Consider the following 11,909-nt stretch of genomic DNA (forward strand, 5'->3'; position numbering starts at 1 on the left):
GTGTCCTGATCTCCTCTCTGATAAGAGCACCTGTCATTCTGGGTTAAGACCCGCCCCCATGGCATCATGTTAATGTAAACACATATTTAAAGACACCCTCCCCATCTCCAAATTCAGCCACAGTCTGAGGTCCTGGGGGTTAGGGCTTCACCACGTGAATTCGTGGAGTTGGGGGCGGGGCATGGTTCAGTCCCTAATGAGTGACCTGGACTTTTCACGCTGGGTGCTCAGGGAGAAACGTGCTTTGTGCAGGGCAGGAGAGACAGCACTTGGTGTTTCCAGAGCCCCTCCGGACCACCCAAGAGGGCACCTGGGGCTTTCGTCAGTTGTGCTTCTGGGTATGTTCTGGGCAGCGGCTTGGTCCCAAGCAGAAGTACTATCCTCAACACTGCCTGTGACCTCGACCCACTTACCAAAGTGGCTCAGGGCCACCAGGACATGTGGACAATGACTCTGCTGGAAAAGCCACTGCGTGGACTGGGAGGAATGCACTCGGAAATTAGCAGCAGGTGGGGACATTTCGTCTTCTTTTCAGAAGCTGGAAAGCAGATCAGAGGGGTCTGGAGGAAGAGCTGACTGTCCCAGCTGCAGCGCCTGTGCAGGGCCTGCTGTGGAAGGAGGCCCGGAGCTGAGCCAGGCTGAAGGCGCAGCCACAGTGAGGAAGGCAGGGGAGACCTGTGAGGAGCCCCAGCGGCTGCAGAGAGCAGGTTCCTGTGTGAGGCTGGAGGGTCCTGGGCTAAGGAAATGCGGGCATTGGGAGGTACTGCGGCCTGGGCATGGCCATTCTTGGGTTGGAAACTTAACCCCCAAATCCCTGTGGGGTGGTATTTGGAGGTGGGGCCTTTGGTAATAGTGCCTGGATTTGGATGCAGTCTTGAGGGTGGGGTCTCCAGGGTAACATCAATGGAAGAGAGAGAGACCCAAGGGCACCTTGCTCGGCCTCACCATGGGATGTCTTCGCCAGGTGATGGCACAGCAGGAAGCCCTTACCAGGTGCTGAGCTGGTGCTGGTGCCAGGCTCTTGGATCTCCTGGCCTCCGGAACTGTTGAGCTAAATAAACCTCTGTTTTTCAGAAATCTTCAAGTCTGGGGTATCTTGGTCCAGCAACAGAAAACAGGCTCAGAAAAGGAGGGCTGGATTTGTGTAAACACCCCTCACATTTAACAGCTTAAAACCAATTGATAGCGTTTCAACGTTATACATCAAGAAGCGAAGGGGCCGGTGCTGTGGTGCAGAGTTTAAAGCCCTGGCCTGCAGTGCCAGCATCCCATTTGGGTGCCAGTTTGAGTCCTGGTCGCTCCACTTCTGATCCAGCTCTCTGCTATGGCCTGGGAAAGCAGCAGAAGATGGCCCAAGTCCTTGGGGCCCCTGCAACTGCGTGGGAGACCGGGAAGAAGCTCCTGGCTCCTGGCTTCAGATCAACTCACCTCTGGCTGTTGCAGTCATTTAGGGAGTGAGCCAGCAGATAGAAGTCCTCTTTATCTGTCTGGCTCTACCTCTCTCTGTAACTCTGTCTTTCAAATAAATAAAATAAATCTTAAAAAAAGAAGGGGTGACATGAACATATTATTAGGAGAATATGTGAACACGAAGATAACAAAACAAGCAACAGGTGTTGTGGCTGCCTCTAGGCCGTGGGGGTTGGGTTCGTAGGTCTGAGGATCTGTACGTGCGTCCTGCACCCAAGGAGACACCCCTGAGCAGAGCAGCTCCAGGGAGCAGGGCTCCCCGTGGAAGCAGCATGTCATTTCAGCAGTAGCCCTGCTGCACTGGGCTTGGTGTCCTAGGGCCTGGCACACCTGCATTCCTTCCAGCAGGCCAGGCCATCGTGATACAGACCCACCCAGAGCCCAGAGGCTCAGAACCAGGGGGTGCCTCTTTCTCACAGAGGGAACTCTGCCCCAAAGCAACCATCAGAGGTGCAGCTGGGGAAGGGGCTGCTGCTGACACCAGCACAGCCCGGAGTCCCCGCGCCCTGCCATTCTGTCGGGATGAGACTGGAGGGCAGGGGCAGAGCAGGGCGCTGCACTCATGGCCTCTTCGCAAACAGTGTGCTGGGGCCACGCTGACCACAGGGCTGGGGCTACCTGTGTTCAGGAGAAGGTGGGTACAGACTTCAGGAGAGAGCAGGCGGTGGCTACTGTGAGGCAGAACTTGGGTAAAAAGAATGGTCTGTAACAAGGACCATAGGGTAATGACACTGGAATAGACAGGCAGTGGGGCAGGCTGTGGGGCGGAGAGAAGTGCAGTGTCCTTTGCCACAGCCTGTCACAAGGAGCCGCTGCGGGCTCAGAGGAAAAGGCAGTTTGTTTGGCAAATGATTTGGGCCAAACAACCTATCCCTCTGGAAAAATGAAGGTCCTACTGGTCCATCATACACAAACTACATAAGGAATAAAGCAAGTATAAAATAAATAGAGAAATGATACAATGTTTACAAAAAGTCCAAGAGAATATATGGAAACCCAGGGGTCAGAGAGATCTTTTTAAGCCAAAACTAAAGGTAGAAATTCTGTATAGACATAGTTGATGCCAGAAAAATTTAATATACATATGTATGTGTTTATTTTGTACATATACACACATATCAATACATATATACAAATAACACACACATAAAAATAAAGATACCAAAGAAGTCAAAAGACTTAGATTGGACAAATATTTGCAATGCATACGAAAGATAAAAAATTAATTCAATAATATATAAGGAACACTTGAGCAGTAATAAGAACAGAACACTTAAAAAAGCAAAAGATCTGAAAGTTATTAACTATAAATAAACAATCACCAAAGATTTGCTAAAATTGTCATATGTACATATACAAAAATTACAAGAATGATCACCTCTATGGCTGGTGGAGATATGTGGAAAAAGAGATGGATTCAGTGCTAATGGGACTGAAAACTGCTCCATCCCTCTGGAGGGTAGTCTGGCTACATGTATAAAGATTAAAAACGTGCAGGTGTAACACAGCTAACTAGTCCACACTTGAGAATTTAGGCAGGAGGAACAGAAACACTGAGACCTACATCTGGGGGCCAGTTAGGTTGGGACAGCTGCATCCAACATCTGGGTGCCTGGTTCAAGTCTCAGCTTCTCTGCTTCCACTCTAGCTTCCTGTTATTGCATATTCTGGGAGGCAGCAGATGACGGCTCAAGCATGTATGTCCCTGGCACCCCACTTGGGAGACCCAGTTTGAGTTCTGGGCTCCTGGCCTCAGCCTCATCGAGCCCTGGCTGTGGTGGGCATTTAGGGAAAGAACAGTAAATGGGGACTCTGTGTGTGTGTGTGTGTGTGTGTCTGCCTTTCAAACAAAATGAAAATAAATTTTTAAAAAATTTAAGATGATATACATTATACAGGAATACTTATTGCAGCTTTTATTCCACAAATCCCTCATGGTAAATTTTCTGAAAATAAATTGTTCAAGTAGATAGTTATGGGATGTACATTCCATGAAATGTGAACTTTAGAGGGAGTCAGGTCTATACCGTGTGGTGTGGAGGCATTTCCAAGCTGGAAGTGAGAAAATCAAGACACAGGCAAATCTATAAAGTAGTAATCTTCTTGGTAAAATATAGAAAACGGAAACACCTAAAAACGTTTTAATGTGTTAGCATCTGATTATAAGCCCGTGGAAAAATCAGCATAGAAGGCAGGGTTAAATGAGGTTGAAGGAGGGACCTAAAAAGTGTCCAAAAATGGAAAAGGTGTCTATAATAGAAACAGCAACTCTGAGATGGGCCATTTTTGTAAAATTAAGTATGTGTGTATCAATGTACAGAGATCTACACATGAGGATGGGACCCTCGTGTTACTGTGGTTATCACTCTCGTGGATTCAGATGTTTTTCCTATGCTTTTAAAAATTATGTGAAATATTTAACAGGCACATATTCGAGTAATCAGAAAAATGTCCAGAGAATAAACGATTACAGTGAGACCCTTTACTAATCCTCCAACATGTGTGTGAGCAGCTCAGGCACCCACCAGTCTCTTGCACACCGCTGCCTGCACAGCATTCCTAACCCTTCACCCCAAATTTCTAATATCTAAACAGCATCCTATCTGTCCTCCCAACCAGGAAGGCAGGGGCCATGAAGTCACGGGGCAAACTGGGAAGGGCTGGATCCCTGACATTGAATCTATTCAGTGGCAAAGCCACTGACATGCGACAGTAGCTCAGAAAGAGCTGACACAGTTTGGGGCTTGCCATTGTGGCATAGTGGGTAAAGCTGCCGCCTACAATGCTGGCATCCAATATGGGCACTGGTTCGAGACCTGGCTGCTCCACTTCTGATTCAGCTCCCTGCCAAAGCACTTGGGAAAAGCGGCAGAAGATGGTCCAACTGCTTGGGTCCCTGCCACCCATGTGGGAGACCTGGAAGAAGCTCCTGGATCCTGGCTTCAGCCGGGCACAGTCTTGGCCACTTCAGCCATCTGGAGAGTGAACCAGTGAACGGAAGATCTCTCTCTGACTCTCTGTCTCTCCCTCTCTCTCTGTCTGCCTCTCTCTCTTTCTTTCTTTGTTACTCTCTCAAATAAATAAATAAATCTTAAAAAAAAAAGAAAAATAGAAAGAGTTCATTCTCATGCAAAAACTTTCTAAATCCACTTAGCTTTTCCATGATACAATTTTCTATGCAATTTTGAAGACTCCTCCATGAATGGATTTCCAAGTTATTTTGCACCAAAATAATTATCTCTAATTCTGTTTTCCATGAACTTTCTGGAGTACCCTCATATTGTTTTTCAAGTAAAACAAACATCTGTGATGTTGTCAAAAACAAAGGCCACGGATCTTTACATGTGTTTCTCACTTAGGGTTTCTGGCGTGCAGGAGAGCCTGCTGTCGGGAGCACCGAGGTGGAATGTTTGCCAATAAACCCACTTGGCCACTTAGGGTCTTCCGTAAAGGTGCCTGCCCAGCCTTGTATCCTCCACCTGCAGCACTGATGGCAGCCGCTGCTACCTGAACACGTCTCGGTGGAGAGCCTGGCTTGTTTCTCCTGTTGAACGTGGGCCTGTCTGTAGGTGCTGTGGCCAGTAGGGTATGAGAGAACTAATGCTGTGCTGGTGAGGATGCAGGGGATTCTCGGGGCTCCAAGCTGCCCTGGGAGAGATCATGCTAACCCGCTTAGGACCCCGCGTCTGCAGGAGGAGGGAGAAAGCCACAGAACCCTGAATGCCCCGCGAATGCTGGCCAGCAGGGACTGTGGATACTCAGAGGCTGGTGGTGAATTAGGGCATGAGGAGTTGCAGCAGACTTGTGTGGGGTTGTCAGAGCAAGAGGAGGCGCCTTCCTGGAGACCTTCATGTCTCCACTGGAGGGAACAAGTCACACAAGGCACACCCCAGAGATTTGGCGGGTTCTGTTCCAGGCCACAGTACTAAGACGGAGACCAAGTGAGTCACATGAATGTTTTGGTTTCCCTGGGTGTATAAGAGTTATGTTTACACCATGCTGCAGTTCATCAATATGCAGTAGCATTATGTCTTAAAAACACAATGCACAGAAGCTAGCACTGGGGCATAATGGGTTATGCCTGCAACGCCAGCATCCCATATGGGTACCGGCTAGAGTCCTGGCTGCTCCACTTCTGATCCAGTTCCCTGCTAATACGCCTGGGAAAGCAGCAGAAGATGGCCCAATATTTGGGCCCCTACTACCCACTTGGGAGACCTAGATGGAGTTCTAGGTTTCTGGCTATGGCCTGGCCTAGCGCCTGCCATTGTGGCAGTTTTGGGAATGAACCAGCAGATGGAAGATCTCTCTCTCTTTCTGTTGATGTCTCTCTCTCCAGCTCTGCATTTCAAATAAATAAATAAATTTTTATTCATAACTTAAGTAAAAACACATTATTGCTAAAAATGCCAAGGATTATCTGAACTGTTGGAAAAAAGATACACAAAGATTTGCTCAATGTGGGGTTGCATAGATCTCAGGCCTTTAATTTGTAAATAAACAAACCACAATGTACGTGGAGTAGAGTGTCTCTGGGGACAGAGATGATCGCCACTGGGACTCTGAGGCAAGCTGTGTCTGATGGAATCTATTCCCAGCGTTTGGCTCTGCTAGCCAGTGAGTTCCCTTCTACACCTGTTAGTCTTTCTCCCCGTGGAGGTCTGGATGTACTATAAGCCAGCTGCACTCTGATGTAATCATGTGGTTCTTCTGGTCCCCTTAAGAGGCTCTTGCCTCTTCCTAGCCTGGAGATGCCCATGGTGAAGGATTTTAGCCCCTTCCCCCAGAGTGTATGCCACTGGGCTGAGCATTCCTGGGGGTGAGCAGGACCTTACTCATCTTTGTAACTCGGCTCCAGGCAGTGTGGGGGGCTCAGAGACTACCTCTTGACTGAGTTGACTCCCTAATTCAAAAGTGAATCTATAAATATCTAGCAAATATTTTCCTACGCTCCCACGTGTGCACTGCTTTTCAGTGGTAAATTTGGTTTCTCAACCACATCATGACCCCAGAGTTTACCTAAAGGACACTGTGAATAATAACATTCTTTTCTTGGTTTCTATAAAACATTAAAAAATAAAAAAATGTAGCATTGCTTCCTCTTGAATTCCCTGTGTTTTTATCTTGGGAAGCCATTGCAAAATGGCCAGGGACAAAGTGTTTGCCATTTCAAACTTGCAAACTTCACGGTGGACTGATTGACTACAGAGGCCTGAGTCAGCTGGGTTCTGTCTGTGCAGTGAGACACCTGCAGAAGGTTCCCAGGTACTGGGACCTGTCACCAAACTCCAGCTGTGACCAAGGAAACACCTACATACTGAAAGAAGCAGTGAGCGTTACTTTTAGTGTCATTCTTTGCTCTCCCTGCATATAGAAAACATGGAGTATGGGAATGTAACGCACTTGCTTAAGCCACAGTCAAGTTTGTTAGCTATTACCAGATATTGTTCAGTGATCAACAAGGTATTCTTTGATGGTCAGTGTCCAAGATGCCACACATAAACCTAGGTTGTAAAACTCAGGAAGAAAAGCATAAAACCTGAAACCCACCTGGGGCTTGTGGAGCAGTCAATTCAGGCTGGTTGTTTCCAGGTTTAAGTCCTCAGTTTGATCAGCTAAATAAACTTGAACTTTCATTCTCCAACTAGGCTCTGATGGCTTCAGTCAACCAGCTCCAGGAGGGTCTGCAGGCTGCCTTCGGAGGCAAGGGGGAGGCGTGGCGTTTGCTTGCTGTCATTGTTTAAAATGGGCCCCAAGCACGGTGCTGAGGAGTGCCTGGTGTCCTAAGTGCAGGAAGGCTGTGACGTGCCTATTGGAGAAAATTCACACGTCAGATGAGCTGCGTTCAGGCACGAGTTATATTTAGTGCTGTTGGCTGTGAGTTCAATGTTAATGAATCAAAATTATGGTTTATCCAGAAAAAGGAAGATGAAATTCACCCATCTGCACAGGCGCCTGCTCCAGAAAATGCTGAAGTAGAATCTATAGTACATGAGGTAACTATGGAAAAGACTGAAGAACGGTTAAATCCATGGGCTCATTAGCTGATGGCTGAGAGGAAAAAAAAAAAAATGCCAAAAACCCAGAAACTTGGTTCACAGCACTGCAGTGAGGCTGAAAGCCAAAGAAATTTATAGTCACATCACTGGGGTCAGGAAACGTGAAACCTCTCCTGCCTAGTACTGGCTGGCTCACGTGTTTTCAAGGGAAAAATGTATGATGTGAAAAATGTTAAACTCCCAAGCAAGCAAGGCTCAGTCGACCAGGCGGCTGCAGAATTTTTAAAATATCTGCTAAGTGCTATGTAGGAAAAGGGTTATTCAGAACATCAGATTTTCAACGTTCATGAGCCTAACTTGTTTTACAAAGCTACTGGCAAACGAACCTGTATAATACAAATTGCATTTGGTTATTGTGAACAAAGTGTTGTGGCTGGACAAAGGCTCACGGGAACCTCAACCTATACGGTGACTGCTTGGTATCCAGGGTTCCAGGAAGCCTCCGCAGATATAAAAATCTGGGGATGGGGTCGGTGCTGTGGTGCAGCTTGTTAAGCCACCGCCTGCAATGCTGGCATCCCCTATTGGAGCATCAACTCCAGTCCCTGCTGCTCTGCTTCCAATCCAGCTCCCTGCTGATGAGTGAGGGCTGGGCCAGGCCCAAGCCAGGAGCCTCAGCTGGGTCTCCTGCGTGGGTGGCAGGGGCTCAAGCACCTGGGTTATCTTCCGCTGCTTTCCCAGGCCATTAGCACACTTTAGGTGCGCACTGCCCGCCAAGGCGCCCGCTGAGGATTGACCTGCGCTGCGCCCCGTAGCAGGGCCAGGCTCGGGCGGCCCCAGGTAGCAAATGTCAGAGGCGGCCTGCTCCGTCTCCGAGAATGAGCTACGTGTGCTCCTTGTCTGACGAGCTGGTCGCCAAAGCCGGGGAAAAGCTGCAGGAGAAGCCGGAAAGGAGGCTGAGGCACGTGCAGGCCCCTGGGGACATGGCGCGCAAGGAACACACGACCCTAAGGGCGTCTCTGGACGAGGCCTTCCGGCCACGCAAGCTCGATTGCGACCGGGCCCTACAGCTCCTGGGCAGCTACCACAGCTGCCGGAGACGCTGGCGGAAGTCTTCAGTAGCCTGAAGCCGTCGGCCTTGAAAGCTGTCCTGGCTTCCGGTTCCTCCCCGTGCGGCCCCACGGCGACCCCCGCGGCTGCCTCATCCTCGCATCCGCCCAGACATCCGCGCCGTACCCTCCACCTTAGAGAAGCTCATTCCGCCTGCAGAAACCCAGGTGACTGGAATTGTGATTCTATCTCATTTTATAGCCAGGTGATTGGCATCCTCCAGGATGGTTTCCCCACTGGGACAAAGGCCGTCCACATAGTGAACAGACCGCGAATATTTAAAGGCATTTTTGCCATCATCAAACCCATTTCTGAAAGAGAAAACAGCAGATTCTTCCTCCGCGGGTCTGACCCGAACTCTCCACACAAACCTCCAAGCTGGACGCCGCCACCCGGAACGCCACCGCTGACCTCAGAGGACGGACTTTGTTGGGAGAGTTGTGCCAGCCTGGCCCCACCTGCGACAGCTTCACGGCCCGGCGCTGCTGCCTGCGGGACTGGCCTCAGAGGTGCGAGCTGGGACATCCCAGCTGCCCTCCTGCTGTTAGCCAGTCCCCTGAAATAAACATCAGTGAGTCAGGTACCCTCCCTAGTGGGAGCTTGCTTCGTGGGACAGTGCCCTCCCTAGTGGGAGCTTGCTTCGTGGGACAGTGCTCTCCCTAGCTGCAGCTTGTTCGTGGGACAGTGCCCTCCCTAGTGGGAGCTTGCTTCGTGGGACAGTGCCTTGGGATCTGTGGACCGAGGGGACCCTGAGCCACCCCTGGGCCGCAGTGTGTCGGCTGGCAGTGTGGATTCTCGAGGATGCAGCTGGGCTTCCTGGCGTATCAGGTAGGACCCTGTTACAAGTGAAATACTTGAACTTTCTTGGTGGCCAAGAACCGCTGACAGCACTCTCTGATGGCGTGGGAGCTGCACGAATTTCCTGACCTGCTGGGGGCACCAGTTCTGCCTCTGGTCTCATTCTTGGCTTCAAACTGAAATTCAGTTTGGTTCTGGGCATAGGGACACATGGTGGATTCATCTACTTTAGTGTTTGTTTTGACCAAAAGTTTATTTTTCTAGTGCATTTTCTAAGTCAAAGTGGTGAAAATATAAATTTTAGTATGCATGACTGGGTCTTAAACAATAAAAAATCCTGTTAGGTTGGGGGAAAAAAGATTTATTTATTTAAAAGGCAGAGAGAGAGAGCAAGCAAGCAAGTGACTGCAGTCTTCCATCTTCTGGTCCATTTCCCAAATATCCACAAAGGGCAGGACCAGGCCAGGTCAAAGCCAGGAGCCAAGAACTCCATCCTGGGCTTCCACATGGGTGGCAAGGACCCAAGTACCTGGACCATCATCTGCTGCCTTCCCAGGCACGTTAGCAGCAAACTGGATCAGAAGCAGAGCAGCCAGGACTCAAATCAGAACTCTGACTTGGGATGCTGGTGTTGCAGGTAGCCTAACTCACTGTGCCACAATGCTGGCCTCTCAAATCCTCTAACATTGAGCTTTGGTGGAGGACTAGTCTCACTTAATGTGCCCCACACTCCTTAAATCTTTTCAGTTTGGCAACTCAAATTCTTTGGTGAGGAGATATGTGCCCTCATTTAGTGTTTGAAAGTCGCACAGGTGGAACCACGCAGAATCATACTCTTTTGTGCCTGGCCTTCTTCACTCAACATTATTTGTAATACTCATTTATCTTGGGTTCGTTCTTGTTGCTACATGGCAATCTGTTGGTGTATATATCCATCCTACTGTCGATAGGCCAGTATTTCTGGTTTTGACGGACAGTGTTGTTGTGATCATTCTTGCACGTCTTTTGGTCACATAAATGTGTATCCCTGTTGGATATATACCTGCAAGTAGAATTATTGGTCGGTGTTGCCAGTTTTCCAAAAGGGTTTTACCAATTTCCCTTCCCTCCGGCCGAGCGTGAGGGTTTTGGTTGATTTTTATGTTCTCACTAATGCTTGCTGCTCTTGGCCTGTTTGCTTTTTGTTTCAGCCATTCTGATTGAGGGCCTGTTACTGTGACTTTAATTTGCATTTTCCTGTGAGCACCTTTTCACGTCTATTTGAATAATCTCTGTGGTAAAGTGTTTGTTGAAACCTTTTGCCCAGTTTTCTACTGGGTTCCTGCCTGTTTTTCCTTATTGATTTTTGCAAGTTTTTTTGTATATTCTGGGTACAGAATACTTCATTGGTCATAAAATTTCAAATACCTTTTGCTACTCTGAGGCTTATCTTTTCATTTCCATGATGATGGCTTCTGTTGAGCAGAATTTCTGCATTTCAATGTGGTCAAATATATCAATCCAGGGTGACTTTTCTGTTATATTTACATTTGTGTTTCACTAGATGCTGCTCTGTTATTGCCTATTTCTGTGTGTTTTGTTTCTGAGGTGTAGTATTTTCTTAGTCCTCTGAGGATGTTAATTTTTGCTTTTTTATGTGTGTGTGTGTTTGTGTGCTTTTTAAGATTTATTTATTTGAAAGGCAAAATGACACACAGGGAGAAGCAGAGAGAAAGATCTTTTATCCTCTGGTTCATTTCCCAAACGGTTGGGGCTAGGCCAGGAGCCAGGAACTCCATCCGAGTCTACCACATGGGTGGCAGGGGTGCAGGTACCTGGGTCATCCTCCACTGCTTTTAGAGGTGCATTAGCCAGGAGCTGGATCAGAAGCAGAGCAGCTGGGACTCTAACCAGCACTCCAATATGGGACACCAATATGACAAGTGGTGACTTAGCCTGCTATGTCACAACGCTGGCCATGTTCATGTTTTTTTTTTTTTTTTTCCTAAAGTTTTCTTTCTCCTATCTTTTCCAGTTTGCTTCTTCCCCAACATTCCCCTGAGTGGATTTTTTCAAACACTTTGTAGTTTATCTGCTTATACTTAAGAGTCCTTTGTGCACAGTAGTCTTCATTGTAGGGTGGTCTGAATGAGGAGTGGTGTGGGGGAATCCTTGTTTTTAATGTATGTGGGGGCTTCAAAAATTTCATGGAAAAGGCATATTATGAAAAAACTATACATAGATTCCAAAAAATTCTTGGACCCAAATAAACTTTTTTTTTTAAAAGATTTATTTTTTATTTATTTGAAAGGCAGAATTACAGAGAGAGGTAGAGACAGAGAGAGGACTTCCATCTGCTGGTTCACTCCCCAGTTGGCCACAACGGCCGGAGCTGTGCCGATCAGAAGCCAGGAGCCAGGAGCTTCTTCCAGGGCTCCCACATGGCTTCAGGGGCCCAAGGACTTGGTCCATCTTCCACTGCTTTCCCAGGCCACAGCAGAGAGCTGGATCGGAAGAGGAGCAGCCGGGACTAGAACTGGCACCCAAATGGGA

At 48.2% G+C, this 11,909-nt stretch overlaps 1 pseudogene; it reads left to right on the forward strand.

Moving 5' to 3' along the window:
- Positions 1–8,347: 8,347 nt before the first annotated feature.
- Positions 8,348–10,596, forward strand: LOC133771082 (alpha-tocopherol transfer protein-like; annotated as a pseudogene).
- The last annotated feature ends 1,313 nt before the right edge of the window (positions 10,597–11,909 follow it).

Source organism: Lepus europaeus, chromosome 12 (assembly GCF_033115175.1).
Source record: "Lepus europaeus isolate LE1 chromosome 12, mLepTim1.pri, whole genome shotgun sequence".
Lineage (NCBI taxonomy): Eukaryota > Metazoa > Chordata > Mammalia > Lagomorpha > Leporidae > Lepus > Lepus europaeus.